Source organism: Trifolium pratense, linkage group LG5 (genome assembly GCF_020283565.1).
Source record: "Trifolium pratense cultivar HEN17-A07 linkage group LG5, ARS_RC_1.1, whole genome shotgun sequence".
Lineage (NCBI taxonomy): Eukaryota > Viridiplantae > Streptophyta > Magnoliopsida > Fabales > Fabaceae > Trifolium > Trifolium pratense.
In genome coordinates, this window is record NC_060063.1 from 50,360,393 (window position 1) to 50,379,567 (window position 19,175).

Consider the following 19,175-nt stretch of genomic DNA (forward strand, 5'->3'; position numbering starts at 1 on the left):
AGCAAGCCAAAGCGAACCTCACCAGGGGATCACCTGCTCATGGCGAGCTGCGGCGAGCTGTGGCGAGCTGTTCGCCACACGTTCGCTGAGCGAAGGCCTAGCGAGTGTCTCCTGTCAGGACAGTTCAAAACTTGCGTTTTCTACACCAAATCACCCAAAAATCCCATTTTTCATGTTATAAATCCCAAAAGAGTTTGTATTCAAGCATAACAAACATGGATAAACACAAAAGTACAGTTCATTTCTCAGATCTACATCATAAACATCGAAAAAGTAAAGATTGACACTTTTTCATCAAAACTCTCAAGAACACAAAGTTCTTGAGTTTAATCTTTCATAAAACTCGTTTTTAACCATTAAATCCGTTCATTAATCATGTTAAAAGCATGTTAAGCATATTAAGAACCTTAGGAACGATTTCCATCAAGAAAATCCGTTCTAAGCTAAAACGAAAATGGGGTGGAGGAAGTTCGGGTGAGGAGAAATCGACATTCTCCCCTTCCTCGGGTCACCCACGATTAAGGAACCTACTCTCATACCTGGATTCGAAGAAAACACGACGAAGATCTTGAATCTCTAGCTCTTCTTCTTGCCCTAGCTCCTCAAGCTCTCCTCTCTTCTCTCAAGAACACAAGAACAAAAGAGAATAATGAATTCTCTCTTCCCTCATGGCCATATGGGCGCCCCTCACACACACTCAAGGCTCATTGGGCCTCAAGCCCAATTGGCTTGGCCCAATAATACGTTAACTCACTCTACTCGCTTAATAACTAAAGTACTCGATAAATAACTCAAGTTATTAACTTAATTAAAATCCTACGTTAATAAAATATTTTAACGCATAAAATTAATAATTTGAAAATTGGGTCGTTACAGGTGCGCTTCATATAATTGTTGATTCACAAGTAAGTGTGTTCTAATTTCATATAATATATCGATCTCTAAATTGTTAATTATTACATAAATATCCCTCAAAAACAAGCAAATAGATTCGAAACATAAAAAACGCAGTTAATCCTACTGTGGAACAAGCTATTATTGCGAAAATTGGCGAATACAACCAACTATCATTAAGAATCTCATCCTTAGACCAAAAACAAGCAAAAGGTGGAATGCCGCAAAGAGAAATATATCTTAGATATTAGTGAATATAGAGCTCTTTAAAAACTCTGCATAATGATGGAAGAGTTCTATATCTTATGTACAATTGAAGAATAACAGAAGTATATGCCTCTTATCCCCCTAACAAACAGGTCGGACATCTTAGTTAAATAGATAACAATGCAAACAATCTGTTTCAAGCATAGTTATACATAGCAAATAGCACACTTGTGTTGAGGTGAGGCTCATACAGTAGCATATAGAATAGTACATCTATTTGAGATATTACATGTACAAGACAAATATTATGACATATTTCATACTAAAAGAAAACAGCATCCTCATCTTACGGACTTAAACATCCAGAGCACCGAGTATTTTAGTGTTACGACTAGAAATAGAGAAACTGAAAAGCAGATAGATAGAGCAAAAAGGAATAAAACATCTTAGGTCAAGGTATCACAGGAAAATGAGTATGTCTATGCCTCTTTGCATGAAAAAGAGACGAGGAAAATTATATCTAGAAACATCTAGCAAGGATATCCAAACTCATGGTAGATGACACATTAACAGAGAAGCCAAAAACTCACTCCCATAATGTATTTACTTAGACACTAGCACCATCAAAATGAGGTACGCAGAATGATAGAACAAAGGTACAGAGAGTTCAGTATCATATAGAGAGAACAAAGATGAAAAATCGAGGAGTTCAGTATCATACAGAGATTAAGAAATGGTTTCAATGCACAGGGAGATTATGGAAAATTGAGGAGTTCAGTAAAGATTTCATAAAAGTAGTGTTTGCCCTTTTCCATTTTGTCAAAGTATATACTGATACCATACTAGTCAAAGAAAAATGTGACTTTTAAGAAATTATTGGAATACTCGATGTATTCCCAAAAATTAAAATATCAGAAGACAATAAGAAAAAAAAGGCAAATCTAAACATTTTGAGTATAGTTTAAAAATTAGAAAAAAAGAAAGACTCGGGTAGGTTGGGTAAAGCATTTCCTATACATAATTTGCTATTGCTTGACACTACTTTTTTACAGGGAAACAAATTTTAAGGAAATAAATATGTATCATAAAGTAACTAAAGAAAAATTGGAGGAGAGCTCAAAAACGCAACTAGTATCTTAACTCACGCTGTTCCATTTCTGAAAGCTTTACACCTTCAAATAGGTATATATTGCTGCTCATCTTCTATATCATCTCTGCAATAATTGTGATAAAGGTTATCAAATTCAACTAGAATATTAAGGAAAAATAACCATTATAAACACATCATCTATGTCCAAGATACCAAATATTAATTTGTTCATCACCGAAAATTAGAACTGGAAACAACCATGAGAAAATAAAAGAAATGGAAGTATACCACGGTTCTTCTAATTTCTTTTCCTGCCTTTTCTTTAAGTATTCTTTTTAGTCCCTCTAAAATTTTAGAATTTTGTTCTTAGTCGTTGAATAATATAATCGCACTTTCTTTCATATCCTGAACTGCACTTCAATTGGTTCCACACCATACATGAAAAAAAGTAGTAGAAACCTTGATTGATATATGGTTTATCTCCATGATAAGAGTTGACAAAAATAAAAATTAAAACTTGTTTCTGTATTCACTTACAGCCTAAAATATGCGTAGAAACAAATCAAAAACCTTTGATATATGGTTTTATCTCCTTGACAAAGTTCCTTGCATCCGTTATTCTTCCCCCAATTCTTATCCTGCAACCAAAACATCAGTTTTCCCTCCACAGTCTCTTCAAAACTCAGGGACAATGGTCTCATAATAAATCTAAGAGGTTGACAAACTACTATGAATGTAAATCCTATGTCAATGTTATTACTTGTAGACTCAACAAAAACTTTCTTTTCAATCATTAGCAGAATAGATTAAACTTATTTAGATCATACAATCAACAATTAGGACAGCACAGTGTGTAACTAAACAATAATACTTTCAAGTATTTAATATAAATAGAAAAGCAAATGAAGTATATAACCAAGGACAATGTTATCAAATAAAATATCAAGGGAAACACGACATAGACAACAAGCTTAGTTACAAAAAATTGGGCAATTAAATAACAATATCAGCCTCTCTAAAAGCAGAATTGAATACCCCCAACATTGAAAGTGAAAGTATGATATTTTCTTACTTTACAAATTCATATTTTGTTGCTTTGCCGCAGAAAGGCTAGCCACCTTTTTCAGTGTTATCCTTCTTATAAACCTCATTTTCCCGGGACAATTATATTCGTAGTAGTAGAGATCCTCAACCTCAAAGGCATCATAGTTATGAGCATTTCCTCCATTGATCTCCAACATCCAACACACTTCATAACATTATATTTGCAGAATCAGTTTATATAGTAGTTGCATTTAGATACTAAACTTTATAAATGTACGATAGATATCATCCTTTATATTATGAACACATCCATATAAAAGTGGATTATTGTCATCCTTCAACTATCACACTAAGGCTTCATCTAAGATTTTAGGGTCATCAACACATTTCGCTATTCAAAAAAATCATTGAGATAAGTATGTTCATCTTTCGGTTGAAGTTGGGGTTATTAAACTCACGAATACCACCCGATAATTAGATTAAGAAAAGTTATTGTATCTCACAACGGCAGAAAACAACATACCAGTTTAGAAGCAATCTTAAACCCAGCAAACAATGGCAGATTGGCGCATCAACAACATACATCGCTGGCAACGGGAAATAAATGGACAAAGCCTTCGATCGGTTGTTCAAGGCAAACAGTGATGCATCTTTGACCCCTGATGGATGGAGGGGGCTTGGCGCGGTCGTCTATGATGAGAATAGAAAAATGTATTGCTGCGGCGAACTGGAACGAAAAAATTATCATCGAGGCATCCAATAATCTATCCCTTATATTATGAATGAATCAAATTCAATTCATAATATTGCATCAAAGGCATCGGGCAACTTTTACGTTATGAGTAAAGAGTTCGTAATGTTTTTTTACGGTCAACAAGGCATCTAAATACTAGCAACAAATTATATAACAAATAATATTCATTGATTCCTTTCGGGCCATCGAGGCATCCAATAATCCATCCACTATATTATGAATGAATCAAATTCAATTCATATCGATATCGCATCAAAGGCATCTTCTATTACATTCATAATGTTTCTTTACAGCCATTGAGTCATCCAAATATTAGCAACAGTTTATATAGCAAATAATATTCATTGATTTTTTTCGGGTCATCTAGACATCCAATAATCCATCCCTTATATTTTGAATGGATCATATTCAATTCATATCAACATCGCATTGAAGGTTGAGTAAAGACTTCATAATGTTTCTTTACAGTCAAGAGTCATCCAAATATTAGCAACAGTTTATATAGCAAATAATATTCATTGATTCTTTTCGGGTCATCGAGACATCCAATAATCCATCCCTTATATTTTGAATGAATCCTATTCAATTCATATCAACATCGCATTGAAGGCTGAGTAAAGACTTCATATATAATGTTTCTTTACAGTCAAGAGTCATCCAAATATTAGCAACAATTTATATAGCAAATAATATTCATAGATTCCTTTCGGGTCATCGAGACATCCAATAATCCATCCCTTATATTTTGAATGAATCAAATTCAAGGTGGAAAAACGATAAGGGAAGACATAAACAAAATCAAAGCAAATAAAGAACTTGGGTTTACCTTTGTTAAGAGGGAATTCGAAGTTTGGAGCTTGAAATTGCAAACTTGAAGCTTTGATGATGAATAGGAAGTAGCAGCAGCAAGACGCAGAGGAAGAAAGGTTGCAAAGAGTAAACTTTGCAAATGATCCTCTTTCTCTCTATTTATAGGCCCTGCACCCTACATCGCGAAGCAACACACCAAATCACGTTACAACCGTTGATCAAATCCAATGGCCATGATTAGAGGCTATCAAATGGCTAAGATCCAATCTCGAAAAAAATGAAAAGGCGTGATCAATCGTGCGGCCCAGAAGCTTCCTCGTGAAACGAGGCAATAAAGGGTTGTTTCCCTAGGCAATTATTGCGTCTCTTCATAGCCCACACATGTGGCATGAACAGACGAAACGTCTGTCTCTTCATGTCACTTCAAACTGACGACGCGTTCCTCGAGGATTCCATCGATATCCTACATTGATGCGTCCTCGACATTACGTATAGCCAACAATCACGGGCAAGTGAAACAAACATCATAAACAAGCGCTCGCGCAAACAGGAAGCATAGATGCGGTTAACACCATTCCTCCTCGACAACTAGTCGAGGAACTCAAAAATAAATAACTTACAGGAGCAAAATTCTTCCTCGTGAATTCCTCCCCGTGATAATGTGGCACGCGTTACGAGCAAGAGAAAGGTTCCTCCTTGGGGAATTCTCCTCGCAATGATACGGGGGAATTTACAAGCAAGATATAAATACTCCTCGCGCAAACGAGCAAGAATCGCTATGAGTAAGTTACGAATTCCTCCTAGAAGTGATGGGGAGAATATCTCCTCGACATGTGGACCCGATGAAGGGATTTAAGAGGGGTTTTTCAAAAAATTAATCCTCTTAGCGGAACAATCCCGATGAACGGATCTTGATTAAATCATCAATCACAAATCAAACACAAATTTAAACACTTTAAGGATTCATGTGTTTACCTCTCGAAGGGCAGATCCTTTGAAGCAGAAACTGTTGGAACAAAATTGATTTAAAAATGTTTGCCCCTAAATCTATAAAGGTTTTGATGATAACAAAGTATTAATTAACAATTGGAAGGACTAAAAATTTATTTTAAGTGCGCAGATATAAGCATCATTTAAGTCCTGAGTGGAGTTCAGAAGATGTGAATTCAGAAGTTCACAAGCGCTCAGAAGATGTTGGACTTCAGAGGTTACAACATTCAGAGGATGAAGTCTTCAGAACTTCGTGTCTGTCTACAATCTTCATCAACCTCTGAAGATCTCTTTGTAAGCTGTGAAGATTCTCTTTTCCAGTCAACTCTTCTACCAATGAAGAAAAGGACCTTTCAAGCCTGATCAGTTCAGCTACCTCTGTTTTGTCTGTCCTATCTTGAGAACGTGGGTCTTCAGTTTTGTTAGCTGAATAAGGAAAGTCCACTCTGCAGTAGTCAAAGTAACTGAAACTCTTTCTTAGTTTTGGATACAACCAAACTGCATCAAGACAGACTGCTTGAAGACAAAAGATTATCAACTCCAACGGTTCTTTTTTTGCAACGACTCTTTTCTAGTAGTATATATATACTAGAAGATTCAGCTACAATATATACAATTATTAAGGATTGAACGTACGCTGAACAAACTCTGAACTTTGAGATATACAAGCTCTGAACCGCTGTTAAGTGTTTTTGCACTTTAGTCAAATACTCTGTACTAATTGTATTTGCTCTCTTTAGGTTCATCTAAGAGCATTTGTATATTGTTGTATACTTTTCTATTACTTGAGGAAACTTAAGCTTGTGTGCTTAAGTGTGAAGTCTTAAGCTTGTGTGCTTGAGCATTGTTGAGAAGTCTCTTGCTTGTGTGCTTGAGCAGGTGTAATCTTGTGTGATTATAGTGAACTCCCTTGGAAGTGCAAGGGGACTGGACTACTCTCATTTTGTGAGAGGAACCAGTATAAATTGCTTGTGTGATTTCTCTCTCTCTATCTTGCTTTTATTTGTGTTATTTATCCGCTGCTAACGTAGTTGAGTTAAGAACTTGAAAAAGTTTTAACTTGGCTAAAACACAATTCAACCCCCCCCCCTTCTTGTGTTTTCACACCTTCAATTGGTATCAGAGCCTGGTTTGTTACTTTCACTTAACAGTGAGACAGTAAAGATCTTGTGAGAACACTATGTCTGGAGGAGACGATAGTAGCACTAGAACTGGTGAGGCCAGTGGTGCTGGTGGTGGTCCTAGAAATGCTTTTGGTTATGACTACTTAAGTAATGAATCACATGAACATAGTGGCAATAGAAAAGCCCCTATATTCAATGGTGATGCATCATTATTTGAGTGGTGGAAGGAAAGACTGTATAGCAATATTACTGCTATTGATCATGAGTTGTGGGATTTGGTTGAGCTGGGAGTAACTTTTGAAAACTTAAATGAACATGGAAGGTTGTCCATTGAGGATAGAAAGTTACTCACACCAGCTAACTTAAAAACCTACACTAAGCATCATAGAGTAAAGGACATTGTTGTTGGTGCTATTAGACATGAAGATTATGTCAGAATAGAGGACAAGTCTACTGCTAAATCTATCTTTGATTCTATGTGTGCTACCTATGATGGTAATGAAAAGGTTCAAGAGGCTAAAGCTAGTCTTTTGATAAGGCAATATGAACTATTCACTATGCAACAAGATGAAAACATTGAGACTATGTTTACAAGATTTCAAATCCTTGTATCTGGTCTTAAAGCTCTTAAGAGAAGTTATTCCACCTATGACCATGTTCAGAAGATTCTGAGAAGTCTTCCTATTGCTTGGAGACCCAAGGTCACTGCAATAGAGGAAGCTCAAAATCTCAAGACTCTGAGTCTTGAAGCTCTGATAAGCAATCTCAGAAGCCATGAGATGGTTCTGGATGCTGACTCAGAAACTAAGAAGAAGTCCAAGTCAGTGGCTTTACAGTCAACTAGGACTACTTCTAAGGCTCTTAAGACTCAGCTTCTTGATATTGAAGAAGAATCTTCTGCTGATGGTCAAGAGGATGAGATGAATGAGGATGAGTTTGCCTTATTCACCAAGTTTCAGCAATGGAACAGATTTAACAAAAGAAATTTCAGAGGTAACAGCTCCAGAAATTTTGTCAGCAAAAAGGATGATCAGAAGAACTGCTTCAACTGTAAGAAGCCAGGACACTTCATTGCTGATTGTCCAGAAATGTCTGCTAAAGACAAAAGCAAAAGATACAGCTCAAAGAAGCAACAATTCAAGAGCAAATTGAAAAAGAGTCTGATGGCTACTTTTGAAGAGCTATCATCTGAGGAAGAAGTTGAGGAAGAAGAAGAGGCAAATCTAGCCCTGATGGCTTCAGCTGACTCAGATGTTGACTCAGACGATGAATCAGAATCAGATTCAGAAGTAACTGATGAGGTATTTTCTGACTGCTCTAAATCTCAACTTATAACTGCACTTAACAAGGTCATTGAGAAACATCTCAAAGTGTTAAGTAAACAAAAAGTTTTACAAGAAAAACTTAACACTCTGACTGTGCAAACAGAACATTTTCAAGGTCTATATCAAGAAACTCTGAATAGAGTAGATGACTTTGAAAAGGGTTGTGCTGTTTGTCACAAACCTATTGATGAGCAGGAAATAGCTCTTCAACAGTTTGTGCATCTCAACCTTGGGAAGAGCAAAGCTGCTAATAGAATTTATAATGTTTTAAGACATAGAGGAGAAGGACTTGGCTATGAATATGGTAGAACATATTCAAAGCTGAAGACCTTTGCCAAAAAGGTTGGAAAATCTTGGGTTTATTATGTTGTTCCACCTAGTGAAGAAGGAAAGAATCCTGGTATTTGTGAAAATGACATTGATGATCTGAGTGATTTAGAAGCTGACAGCTCAGAGGAACCTAGTTTCTCAGGATCTGGAAAGAAAAGTTCAGAAGATAGAAGTTGTTCAGAACCTGAGAACATTAGTTCAGAAGTTCTGAAAGCTTCAACATCTGAGACTTCAAATTCTGGATTCAAAGGAACTTCAGTACCTGAAGCTAGTCATCCTAAAACATCAGAAGCTTTTAAAAAGAAAAATTCTAACTCCAAATCTCAGATGAAGTACAAGACTCAGATTATTTATGATTCTAGAGTCAGTAGATATAATCAATCAGAACATGGGATTGATAATAGATACAAACCCTGGAATCATAAACAATCCAAATCTTGGAACAATAACAAATTTCAAACAAAGAAAAGATTTCAAAAAGGTTATTATTCCAAACCAAAATCTTTCTCAAACACTAGACAACATAATAAGCATTTGTGGACTAACAAGCGTGGACCCAGAAGATGGGTACCAAAAGCTGAAATTATGTACCATTCAGATTTACCAACTAGGAAAGGATATGTCTTACCTAAAGTATGGAAACAAGTCCTATGCAAAGGAAGAAGGGCTTATGTCCTGGACACATGGCTGACAAGTTCTCAAGTTAACAATCAGAACTTGGAAAATGAAGAGGAAGAACACTGGGATGACTTTATCATTAACCTTGATGAAGAGTTCTATCGCAATGATTAAAGTTGTTTCTCATACAGCCTGCCACTCAAAGAAGTATCATGAATCATTCATGGTATTTGGATAGTGGATGTTCAAGGCATATGACCGGTGACAAACAACTATTTTCCAAGCTGACTATGAAAGAAGGAGGATCTGTTGGCTTTGGAGGTAATCAAAAAGGAAAGATAATAGGTACAGGTACAGTAGGTAATTCTTCCCTATCTATTAATGATGTTTGGTTAGTTGATGGACTTAAGCATAATCTATTGAGCATAAGTCAATTTTGCGACAATGGTTATGTAGTTGTCTTTAATAAGGAATCATGTACTGTGTCTAAACAATCTGATAACACCATGATATTCAAAGGTCTGAGAAAGAACAATGTTTATAAAATTAATCTTTCTGATTTGAATGAACAAAAAGTGATGTGTCTTTTGACCTTGAGTGAAGAAAAATGGATCTGGCATAAGAGGTTAGGCCATGCTAACTGGAGGTTAATCTCTAAGCTTAGTAAGCTTGACCTTGTCAGAGGATTACCTAAAATTAAATATCACTCAAACACACTTTGTGGTTCATGTCAAAAAGGGAAAATTACAAAATCATCTTTTAAACCTAAGAACATTGTCTCTACCTCAAGACCATTGGAACTTCTTCACATTGATCTTTTTGGGCCAGTTCACACTGCCTCTATCAATGGAAAGAAGTATGGATTAGTGATTGTTGATGACTACAGTAGATGGACTTGGGTAAAATTCCTAAGAACAAAAGATGAAGCTTATGATGAGTTTAGCATCTTCTGCAAACAAATTCAAAATGAAAAAGGCTACACTATTTTAAAAGTTAGAAGTGATCATGGTGGAGAATTTGAAAATGAACCCTTTGAAAACTTTTGTGAAAAATATGGCATTTTGCATGAATTCTCTTCTCCCAGAACTCCTCAACAAAATGGGGTTGTAGAAAGGAAGAATAGAACTCTGCAAGAAATGGCCAGAACCATGATGCATGAAACAAATGTAGCAAAGTTTTTATGGGCAGAAGCTGTAAACACAGCATGTTATGTTCAAAATAGAATCTATATCAGATCTAAGTTGAACAAAACTGCTTATGAATTGTTCAAAGGAAGAAAACCTGATATTTCTTATTTTCATCAGTTTGGATGTACTTGTTACATCTTAAATAACAAAGTCCATCTAAAGAAATTTGATGCTAGAGGTTATAAGGGTATTTTTATAGGATACTCTGAACGCTCAAAAGCATACAGACTGTATATTTCTGAAACACATACTGTGGAAGAAACTATGCATGTCAAATTTGATGACAAAGAGCCTGACCAAGTGTCAGAGCTTGTGGAAGGTTTGTCTAGATTTCAGGTATCAGAGGATCAATATTCAGATATTCCAAACTACTCGGAACATCCATTCTCTGAAGAACCTCTGAACACAACAGTTCCTACAGACTCTGAACAACAAAGAACTGAAGCAACTGCTGAACCTAATGTTGATGAGTCTGAAGATGATGAGTCCCCAAGAAATACTTTCAAATACAAATCATCACATCCAGAGGAACTGATCTTAGGCAACAAGGATAGTCCAAGAAAGACAAGATCTCAACTAAGAAATGAGGAATCTTTAGTTGGTCTTATCTCAATGATGGAACCTTCAAAGATTGATGAAGCTCTGAAAGACGATGCTTGGATTGTAGCAATGCAAGAAGAGCTGAATCAATTTCAAAGGAATGATGTGTGGACTCTAGTGCCTAAGCCTTCACACAAGAACATTATTGGAACAAAATGGGTATTCAGAAACAAGCTGAATGAACAAGGTGAAGTGGTAAGAAACAAGGCTAGATTGGTTGCACAAGGTTATAGTCAACAAGAGGGGATTGACTATACTGAAACCTTTGCACCAGTTGCTAGACTTGAAGCAATCAGGTTACTTCTATCCTATGCTGTTAATCATGGAATAACCTTGTATCAGATGGATGTTAAAAGTGCCTTCTTAAATGGTTTTATTTCTGAAGAAGTGTATGTTAAGCAACCTCCTGGTTTTGAAGATGTCTCAAACCCAGAACATGTTTTTAAACTAAAGAAATCACTGTATGGTCTGAAACAAGCTCCAAGAGCTTGGTATGATAGACTCAGTAATTTCCTTCTTGAAAAGGGTTTTGAAAAAGGAAAGGTTGACTGCACACTCTTTAGAAAAACAACCAAAGAAGACATTTTAATTATCCAAATTTATGTTGATGATATTATTTTTGGTTCAACTAATGCTGCTTTGTGCAAGAATTTTTCTAAGATAATGCAGGATGAATTTGAAATGAGCATGATGGGAGAGTTGAAGTTCTTTCTTGGAATTCAAATCAATCAGAAGAAGGAAGGAACTTATGTTCATCAATCAAAATACACTAAAGAACTTCTGAAGAAATTCAATTTAGATGACTGCAAGATAATGAATACTCCTATGCATCCAACTACCAACATGAGCAAGTCAGATGATGAAGGAAAAGTAGATCAGAAGGTCTACAGAGGTATGATTGGTTCCTTACTCTATCTGACAGCCTCTAGACCAGATATTTTATTCAGTGTATGCTTATGTGCAAGATTCCAGTCAGATCCTAGAGAATCTCATCTTACAGCTGTAAAGAGAATCTTTAGGTATCTGAAAGGAACAACTAATCTTGGACTTCTCTATAAGAAATCAAATGATTATGTGCTAAATGGATTTTGTGATGCTGACTATGCTGGAGATAAAATTGAAAGAAAATCCACAAGTGGCAATTGTCAATTTGTTGGTGAAAACCTTATCTCCTGGGCTAGTAAAAGACAAACTACTATAGCTTTGTCTACAGCAGAAGCAGAATACATTTCAGCAGCTAAGTGTTGCACACAACTACTCTGGCTAAAATATCAGTTAGAAGATTATCAGGTAAGCAGTAACAATATTCCTTTATATTGTGATAATACTGCAGCCATTCATTTATCTAAAAATCCTATTCTACACTCTAGAGCCAAACATATTGAAATTAAACACCATTTTATCAGAGATTATGTTCAGAGAGGCATTATAGATATTAAGTTTGTTGATACTGAAAATCAATGGGCTGATATATTTACTAAAGCTTTATCTGTTGAAAGATTTGATTTTATAAAGAAACATCTGAACATGTTTTCAATCTCTGAATAAAAAAATTGTTTTGGCAATTAAAGTGTAAGAGGTTATGTATATCAGAACTTATGATTCAGATCATCTGAAACACAAGCTCTGAAGTACTTGACTCTGATAGAGAATTTTAAATAACTCAGAGGCTCTGAACTATTTTAGTGGGAAACGTTTAGTATTCACTGCTGAACAGTTGTCCATTAAAATAGCAGTTACCGAGCAAATTTCTGCACGTGGTCTACGTGTGTCAGGTAGTGGGTGGTTAATGATGATTTTTTGGTATTCAACTTTCTGTCAATTAGCGTAACTTCCCAAATTTGCTATTTTCGTGTTAACTGTGTGCATTTAAATAAAACTTACACAATACACTTGCACACTATTCACTTTCACAACCTACACTTTCATATTCTCTCTAAACCTCCAACAAACTTTCTTTCTCTCTCGTTAGTTTTTCCAAACCTTACCCTAATCTCCAACAATGGCTGGTACTTCATCTTCTTCGTCTAAAAGGATTCCACCGTTTATTTTCAAGAACCTTCAGATTGTTGGGAACGAGATGGAATTCCCAGAATCTGAACTCACGTTTCTGTCAGAAAAGATAGTTGATTTCGACGGTTTGAAAGCTAATGGTTTCGACGTTAAGCCGTACTTTATCACTCAAGGTTGGGATAAGTACTTCGACATGCTTAACGGTCCTATCTACCCAGATTTGTTGAAGAAATTCTGGATGAAGGCAAAGGTGTTTGATAAGCATGAAGCTAAGAAGGAAGAGCTTGCTGCAATAGAAAGAGATCCTAGTCTGAAAGGTAAAACTAGGAAGGAAATGGGTTTGCTGGATTATACAGGTGTACAGATTAGGTCAAATATCTGTGGGATGAACATGGCACTCTCGCCTATTCATTTCAATGCTCTTCTTGGTCTGCCTAACTCTGGGATAGAGTTAGATGTGTTTGAAAAGGATACAAGATTCAGAGATGATCTTCTGCATCTCATATGCACAGACTTCTCCTTAAAAGGGAAAGTAAAGGGTTTGACTGATGAATGTCGAGTTCTTTTCAAGATCATCATAGCAGCTATCAGTCCAAGAGTTGGAGGGACTGATACAATCTCTTGGACTCATCGTCATCTGCTGTATTTCCTTCTGACAGGAAAGAAGGTAAATCTTGGAGATTACTTCTTTGAAAGGATTTGTGAAGCAATTTTTGCAAGTAAATCTCAGAGGAAAACTACTATAGTTTATCCTAGGTTGTTGTCAGACCTTCTGCATCAAGGTCATGTTGTTCAGAACCTAAAGAAATTTCACCCAGAGCTTGTGGAGAAGAAGTTCACTCCTGAAATTCTTCATGCTAGTTTCCTTACTAAGATGCGCCTTATTGCTTCTAAGCCTGTTGCACCTCCACAAGAGATAACTACTACACTTGAAGATCGTCTGTATGTAGAAGGCTACCCAGTTATTTCTGAAGCTGATGCTGAGCATGTAATTCAGGACTACTTGGAAGTGCTCAGACAAGAAGGTTTTGTTGTTGACAGGAGTATGATTCCTCCTGCTCCTGCAAATCAGTATAATCCTTCTAGGAAGCAAAAGAGAAAGGCTGTAACTCAAGAGGATCTACCCAAGCCAGATCTTTTGGCTCAAAAGAAGGTTAAGGTTGAGCAATCTTTGGCTGAGCAAAGAACTAAGAGGAAGCATGAAGAAATTGCAAACAAGGCTGCTGAGGGAGCTTCTAAAAAGCCTATTGTTGTTGAGGAAGACAGTTCATCTGAAGAATCTGAGTCTGAAGATGAAACTGAGTCTGATGAAGAGACACTAGCTGAAAGACTTCGTAGAAGACCTGCTCCTATTTCCAAAGATAAAGGTAAGTCTTCTAAGTATGTCTTTAATGAAAATGAGATTGGATTAGGTTACACCAAACCTCTCAGAACTGTTTTACCAGCCTCTGAAACTCCAACCTCTGATAACCCCCTATCTGAACTTGAAAAACATCTGAGCCCTGACCCTCTCAATAATCACCCTCCTTCTCATGCAACTCAACACAAATCTAGCTCACCTCCTAAACCTACATCACCTCAACCTCAACCAGATATTCCTGTCACTAAACCAACCTCTCCCACAAAACAACCCTCTCCACACAAATCTCCTGAACCAATCCCTGAACAAATTGCTCCTGAACCAAACCCTGAATCTAAATCCCCTGAACATAAATCTCCTGAACCATCTCCTGAACATATTTACCCTGAATCAACTTCTGACATTTCATCATCTGAACCAACCCCTGAACCCCATCCTAACCCAAGTGCTGAACATGTTTCTCCTGAGCATATTCACACTTGTGCTCCCAAGCCCTCAGATACAGAAGTTGTGGTTATTGACAACCCTGCTACAGAAACACCTACTCTCTCTACCATTCCCAATCCTTCACCCTCATCATCCAACACTTTTAGTAATCTATCCACTCAATTTCATGAAGATTTGCTTAGATTATCTACAATAAAGGACAGGTTTTTAGTTTGTCCTTCTGATGTGGACCTAGAAGTTTCAAGCATTAAGGCAAGGATTTGCAATGCTTTGGATGATGCTGCTGAAGGGATTAAGGCTGTTATTGGTAAGCGGGATCTGGATGGTATAAGCTTCATGAGGAACAGTCTGGCTAGGGCTGAGTTGAAAAGGTTAACACCATTCAATCATGAAGAGCATGAGCGTGCTAAGCTTGTCGCTATAGCTGCTGCTGTGAGGCGTATGTCTGAATTCAAAGATTGCTGGGTTGATTCTACTCTTCTGCAACGTCTTGAGGATCAACGGATTGAGAATGAACGTCTGGAAGAAGCTGCTGCTAGAGTTGCCGCGTTGGCAAATGAGCTACACAATGAGGATACCACAGGCGAGGATGTACTGAATGTGCTGAACCAGGATGATGTCCTGATGATAGATTATCCAGAGGAAGGTGAACCCTCTGATAAAGGCAAGGCACCTTTGATTGAAGAACCAGCACCTGTGATTGAAGATCGAGCTCCTGCTATGGCGGATCAGTTGCAAATGTTTCAAGAAGCCCTTTTTCTTTCTTTATTCTCTGTTTATCCTCTGAACAATTTTCTTTTAAGCTATGTTTGATTTTCTTGATTATGTGGTTTGTTATATGTTTTGTTTGTTTTGCTTGTGCTATTTTTTTCTTTGTTAAATAAGACCATAAGAAAACAAGATGCTTTTTAAAACGAAAATTTTTGTTAATGCTCTAACCATGTTGAGTACATTGGTAAAAAGAAAAAGAAAAAGACAACCTAATCCTAATCAGATGGATAAAACTCAGAAGAAATCTCTGATTTCTCCTCAGCATCCTCTGATGAAATTTCAATGGGATCTGGGTTTTGCTCTTGATCTTCTTCTTCTTGTTCCTCTTCTGGAACATAGCTAGCCAAGAACTCAACATAGTCAGCATCATCTTCATTCTCTTCAGCTTCAGAATCTGATGAGATGATTATTATCTCAGCATCTTGTGGTTTCTTGTTGTCTTCTTTCTTCTTTTCATCGTCTTCGCGTTTTTCGCCTTCTTTCTTTCTCTTAAACTCTGCGATGCGTAAACTAAATCTTTTCATTATTCCTGATCTCTCTTGATTTACTCGTTTATTCTTGTTTTTACGTGAAGAAGGCATGTTAACTCGCTCACCTTTTATAAACCTTTGAGCGCGTTGGTTTTCGTTTTTGCAATTAATTCACCTTTGTAACAACCACTCCTTTTTTTTTTTTTTTTTTTTTTTTTTTTTTTTTTTCTTTGACTGTCTTGGTTATATAACTTTGTTTTACTTTTTGATAATGACAAAAGGGGGAGTAGTTACGCATTAATTGATAAGTTCCAAAACTGAAACCACGCCGTTTATCTCGCTTTTATCTGTTATGTTAAAAGTTGTTACGTTTAAGTTGTTTTACGTATTTCAAGGTGGAGACTAAGTTAGTTGAAACTAAAATAAATTTCATAAGTAAGGATAAGTTAAGAGTGCAATTTTAACTTAGCCTTATGAGACTTAGGGGGAGAGCTTGCAAACCTCTCACTCTGAAGAAAGATATGAAAGTTGTTTTATTTCTAACCATCTTAATTTTATACTAAATTAAAATATCATGGATAAAACATAAAGTTCAGACTTTATGGAGTATCAATCTTAGGGGGAGCTTGCAAACCTCATAAACCTAAGAGAAACATGATAAGTTAATTTAACAACAATTGTCAATTAATACTGATGTTTGTCATCATCAAAAAGGGGGAGATTGTTGGAACAAAATTGATTTAAAAATGTTTGCCCCTAAATCTATAAAGGTTTTGATGATAACAAAGTATTAATTAACAATTGGAAGGACTAAAAATTTATTTTAAGTGCGCAGATATAAGCATCATTTAAGTCCTGAGTGGAGTTCAGAAGATGTGAATTCAGAAGTTCACAAGCGCTCAGAAGATGTTGGACTTCAGAGGTTACAACATTCAGAGGATGAAGTCTTCAGAACTTCGTGTCTGTCTACAATCTTCATCAACCTCTGAAGATCTCTTTGTAAGCTGTGAAGATTCTCTTTTCCAGTCAACTCTTCTACCAATGAAGAAAAGGACCTTTCAAGCCTGATCAGTTCAGCTACCTCTGTTTTGTCTGTCCTATCTTGAGAACGTGGGTCTTCAGTTTTGTTAGCTGAATAAGGAAAGTCCACTCTGCAGTAGTCAAAGTAACTGAAACTCTTTCTTAGTTTTGGATACAACCAAACTGCATCAAGACAGACTGCTTGAAGACAAAAGATTATCAACTCCAACGGTTCTTTTTTTGCAACGACTCTTTTCTAGTAGTATATATATACTAGAAGATTCAGCTACAATATATACAATTATTAAGGATTGAACGTACGCTGAACAAACTCTGAACTTTGAGATATACAAGCTCTGAACCGCTCTTAAGTGTTTTTGCACTTTAGTCAAATACTCTGTACTAATTGTATTTGCTCTCTTTAGGTTCATCTAAGAGCATTTGTATATTGTTGTATACTTTTCTATTACTTGAGGAAACTTAAGCTTGTGTGCTTAAGTGTGAAGTCTTAAGCTTGTGTGCTTGAGCATTGTTGAGAAGTCTCTTGCTTGTGTGCTTGAGCAGGTGTAATCTTGTGTGATTATAGTGAACTCCCTTGGAAGTGCAAGGGGACTGGACTACTCTCATTTTGTGAGAGGAACCAGTATAAATTGCTTGTGTGATTTCTCTCTCTCTATCTTGCTTTTATTTGTGTTATTTATCCGCTGCTAACGTAGTTGAGTTAAGAACTTGAAAAAGTTTTAACTTGGCTAAAACACAATTCAACCCCCCCCCCCCCCCCTTCTTGTGTTTTCACACCTTCAGAAACAATTTCTGATCACGAACAAAGCAAAATAGCGATGTCTCTACTCCGTCCACACGAACAGAACTTCTCCGATGACCGGTGCTAGCCAATTCCAACGGAGATTCAGAGAGAATAGGGTTTAGAGAGCGGCGGCTAAGTTTCTAACTTTATGAATTAGGTTAAACTTTTAAGACTTCACCACAAGGGTTATATTTATAGAACCACTTGTGTGACCATCAAGTCAAGCACTTAAATACACCGTACCTTACAGTGGACCGCATTTCTCTATTTCCATAAATTAAATAATAAGTCATACTTAATTATTTAATTACTAATAAGTCCTACTTATTATTTTATAAATAAGTCCTACTTATTATTTTATAAATAAGTCTTACTTATTTATTTCTCTCATCTATCTATCATTTGTGTGTGACCCTATAGGTTCTCGTAACGTTGGCAATAATATTAAATCACATATTTAACATTATAAACACTGAGCGGTATCTAGCAACACATCACTGCTACCCAAGTGACGAGAATGTCATGTGATCTGACGAAACCTTTCTGTGATAATGATTGTGTGTATAATTACCCTGTTGTCCTCATGTCTATATTGAACACAAGGCATAGCATGTCACCCTTGTCTAGTTCAATATTGGGCCCATAGACATTTCTCCTGTTATGTAGGAGGGACAAATTCCATCTAGATCACTCATGTCCCTCAGCATGATTCGTGGAGTACCCATCAACCAACTTTATGATCATCCTATTACAGCCAACGTTTGAATGGTGATAAAGCACTCAACTCCTACATCTAGGGTACATAGTGGTTTCAGGTCAAAGGGTGGAATACACCACTATCACTATGAGAATATCTTATGACACGTTTCATAACTTCTACTATGTAGAATTCTCATGGCGGGTCAATCCAATATAAATATTACTCCTTATATTTATATCTATCACCACTAGGCCACTTGCATTTATTTGATATCTATTATTACTGAAATATATTTAATATTATTGTACTAGTTATCTATTATTACTGAAATTTTATTTAAAAAAGTTTGGAGGGAATTTTTTTTATTAAATTTTATTGTTATGAAATTCAAGTTAATATTTTAAATTTTTTATATATGTCGGGTCAATAGTCGTGCGGTCTGACCAGTGACCCACACTGGTCAGACCAGTGAACCAGTGCCTCGACCGGGTCAATCACCGGTCCGGGTTTTAAAACATTGCTTTCCAAATCTCACTTGATAATTATTCTCTAAATTTATGATCCGGTAGAAAAAAAAAATCATTGATCAGGAAAGACATAAAAATATTTCGTGATG